Source organism: Elephantulus edwardii, unplaced genomic scaffold (genome assembly GCF_000299155.1).
Source record: "Elephantulus edwardii isolate Elephantulus edwardi_28Jun2011 unplaced genomic scaffold, EleEdw1.0 scaffold00076, whole genome shotgun sequence".
In the NCBI taxonomy this organism is placed as follows: Eukaryota; Metazoa; Chordata; class Mammalia; order Macroscelidea; family Macroscelididae; genus Elephantulus; species Elephantulus edwardii.
This window is the reverse complement of record NW_006399826.1, coordinates 1,805,773-1,809,914: the sequence shown is the minus strand read 5'-3', so window position 1 is coordinate 1,809,914 and position 4,142 is coordinate 1,805,773. Positions and strand designations below refer to the sequence as shown.

Genomic DNA, 4,142 nt, shown 5'->3' with positions numbered 1-4,142 from the left:
ATCCTTGATTAGTCTCTAAGTTGGGACTGAGCATATTGCTAGGCAGTATTTTCATAATGTAACTGATTTAAAAGATGAGAATAATACGTCCGTTCAAGAACCAATTAAATCTCATAGAAGTCATAGCTTCTTCCACACTCCTGAAGTTACTACATATCACTTAGGAAGTTTGCAAAAGTTGTATGATTTCTTCTCAATTTCCTTTGTAGGTGAGATACTCTCAATTTCATTTGTAGATGGGATATTATAAACTCTCATATTAATTCCTTTATAGATTTAGAAAAGAGTCTACCCATTGTCAAGCTATCTGTGCCTTGACATATGTAACAAAAATATGTTCACTTCTCAAAAACATATTTTCAAAGATTGGAGAAATCTTGGACACAAACAAGACTCTTAAAAACAACCCAAGGACTTGATAGAGCTGGATCCTGACATTTTAGTTATATTTTCATTTTGAAATGATTACAGGTTCATATGCATCTGTAAGTAATTTATAGAGATACCTTTACACAAAGGATGATATTTCAACTACAACTTGGGAAGGTTGATTCAGTGACTGGGATAATCGGGATGGGAGTGTCAGAGACAGTGCAATTGGCACAGGACAGAGCAGAGTTTAGGGCTATTGTGCATAGGGTCGCTATGAGTCTCATGTGGTGTTTTAAAAAATCAGTACAGGTGAAAAGAAATAAAAATAAAAGACTCTTTTCTGGCACTGAGGAATTGCCATAAAAAAAAACCCCACATCATTCTAAAGGCAATATTTTTTAAGAAGAAAGAAATAATCCAATTAATGAAAAGGAATGACTCATATAAAAACATTGGGGTAAGATTAGTAGGTTTCATGCTGGATTTGATGGAAAATAATTTATATCAATGAAGAAACATAAAACCCATAAATGTCACTCTAGTGAAGACATAGATGACAAATTAGCAAAGGGCTGCTGTCAAATTAGTCACTGCACAGCAAAATTTGAAATACCCTGAAATCTCACCACTGTAACTTGAAAGGAGCTTGATTAAAGTTTCTCCAAACTGAAAGGAATTTTGGGTGATGTTACCAATAATTAATTTGAAGAGCAAAGAAGAGTTCTCCTCTCAATAATAAAAGATATATTTCCGTTAGACTGATTGAGTTAATTTTTTATTAGTTCCATGGAATATGTTATTACTATAATGGGCTATTATATATTATTATTACTATTAGAAGATGGAAGCAAGTAGTGAGGAAATCAAAATGGGTTCAGGAAGATAATTGACTTAGAAAACATGACTTTTCTGGATTTTGTCAAGTGGTGATATTTTTTACTTTTTTTTTAAATTTTGTGATTTATTATGATTTTTCTTCATTTTAAAGAAACATCTACTTTTGTACCCAATTTTTTTCTGTTGAGCCCCTCCTTCCAAAGTGTATAAGCTTACCCAAACCAAACTCATTTTAATCCATTTTTTGAGCTTTCAAAACTGCCATCAAGTTAATTCTGACCCATAGTAACCCTCCATTGAGTTTGACTGTAAGTAGGGAGTGCCCATCTTTTTCCCCAAAGAACAGCTGATGTATTCAAACTGCTAACCTTTGTTTTAGCAGCCCAAATGTAACCACTACACCTCAGGGCTCCTTTATTATTATTATTATTATTATTTAATATACACTTTGTATTTTATACAGTTTATTTACAAAGTTTGTATACATTGTTTTTCACACTGGGTCTTTCCCATTTCCTTAACTCATCAAATTGTGAGGCCCTATGATTATCTCCTCCATCCTTACTCCTCTGCTCCTCCCCTTCCCCCCTTAGATCTTCATACACTTTTTACTAGTTATTTATTTCCACAATAATGTTTTTATACCGTATTTGTCCTTATGGGACAGAGCTCCTTTTTATAAGCTGCGACATTCCAAAATTTGGTTCTCTAAACCTAGAACAATGCCTGGCATTAAATAAAAATTTAAAAAAAAACCATATAATCCTGCTTTACAATCAATTACAGCTCCTTCTAGAGAGCTATAGAATGAAGTAGAACTTTCTCATAGATCTTCCAAAGCTGTTATCTTTATGAAAACCAACTGTCACGTCTTATTCCTGTGGAGCAACTGGTGGAGTTCAAACCATCAACTTTTCAATTGGTAGCTAATCTCTTTTAATTACTATGCCATTAGGGCTCCTTGGCATATTTTAGCCTTTTTTACTCTGATAGTTTAAAATATACTCAAAAGTGGAGAAGATGATACAAAGAACCACTAATATCCATCATGCAGTCTGCTTGGATTGCTTCCAGTTTCAGAACAACATGTTCAGCATCACAGCATGACGAACTGACAGATGGGTGTTAGAGAGACAGCAGAGAATGGTGTTTATAGTTTCTGGCGTGAAACTACATGGAATACAAACCCTGGCTTTTAAAAATTCTTTTTCCCAGCTCTGTGAATTGGGAAGAGTTACCCAACAAGTTAATTAGAAATGAAATGAATGATTAGTTTAAAAAGCTTGGAACAGTGCCCGACACATACTAGGTATTCAATAAATAGCAAACAGTTGAACTTATAGTGCCCTGTGGCAAATATCTTACCACAGAGCCAGCTGGATGATGGATAGTCTGTAAGAGTTTGTTAAGGTAAGAGATTAGAGGCGATGTATGATTATTATGGTTAACACAGGAGTCCAGAATTAAGGTTGCATAGAAAAGTGTACTCGGTGCGGGGGGAATGGGGGAATTGTATACCAATGAAGGAATTTTCTTTTCTTTTTCTTTTCAAAGAAAGGAACAAACTGGTGGGGAGGGGTCGGCAGGGAAAAAAGTGCAGCAATGAATGAATGGAAATCCAAAATCTCTGTTTATTAAAATTAATAAAAAATTAAAAAGTATTTTAAAGAAAGAGTTTGTTGAGGTAAGAAATTACTGGCCCTGAGATACTTGGGGATTGGAGCAAGAGTTTTAAAAAACTACACTTAGTGTTAGTTGTTGTTGTTCATTAAAAGTTTATTTTTCTAAAGAAATTTTATTCCTAAATTAAATATATAGTATTACAAAATTATTTCTTTATAAGGTATATTGCATTACAAAAATATTTCTTTATAAAATTAGAGTTCTGCACCATTTCTTTCTATGAATATTGCTTATTTAAGAACACTTACAATTTTGTGGATTTCCCCCCCTTTTATTATCGAGTAGAATATATATATGTCTTTTAGCTTACCTAATAAAAGAAAATGAGCAATGTTGCCTGAAGCAATAATAAATTATTTAAACATATATTTCAGAATTGTAGAGCAAGTAATACTGTTGATTACTATTGAAGATTTAAAAACTATAGGTTAGTCTTCTGTGAGGAAATACTGTAAATAATACATGTAATTTCTTTAGGTATGTTAATATATTTACTATTGCACCAGAATGGTTCAGTCATGGCTGACAAAAATAAGAGTTGGGCACTTGTTACATAGCAATGAAATTTCTTGCATTTTAGAGTTTACCCTGAGTAGGAAACAGGAAGTGGTGCTCCACTCAAACATGACTATCGACTATGCCATTTTTTATTATGCTCGGTCTTTATTTGTATTTTGGTCAAAAGCCAGTTGGGTTGCCAGGCAGTGCATTTGCTGCCCTTGATTGAATTTGCCAAAACTGAATATTTCCAAACTGATTTGAAGCCCTGTTTTAAAGTGAGGATAATTTTACTTAACGTTAAAGGCAAGATGTCGCAACAGTTTTCAATGTAAATGCTTCAAATGGTTTTTCTGAAGTGTTTAAGAATTATTTCTTTACTATTTTTAAAGTAATGTGTATACCTGGACACATACACTGTCTTTTTTAAACATTTCTATAAGTAGTTACTTTTATTACTGTCTTATTATTATTTTGTACTATGTTCTGTTTAAATTATTCTACCACATTTTTAAAAAAGGTTCTTAAGTGTCTTATATGCATAGAAACATAAACATGTAAGACCATATGCACTAGGGAGTTCTGGTGACTTTAGTGGCAGGGAGTGCTGCTGCCAACCCAAAGTCTGATAGTTCTAATCCACCAGGAGATGGCTTTAGAGTCTCCATAAACCCACCGGGGGTTCGGTTATGAGTCATTACAGTTAAAATGGAGAGAGGGGAGGGGAGGGGAGGGAAGAGGAAGGGAGGAGG

At 33.7% G+C, this 4,142-nt stretch overlaps 1 protein-coding gene across 6 annotated transcripts in view; it reads left to right on the top strand.

The window, feature by feature from the left end:
- The window catches only part of NOL4 (nucleolar protein 4), a 396,517-nt gene that overhangs the window by 278,850 nt on the left and 113,525 nt on the right, over window positions 1-4,142 (top strand). The gene's annotated exons all lie outside the window — the stretch shown is intronic.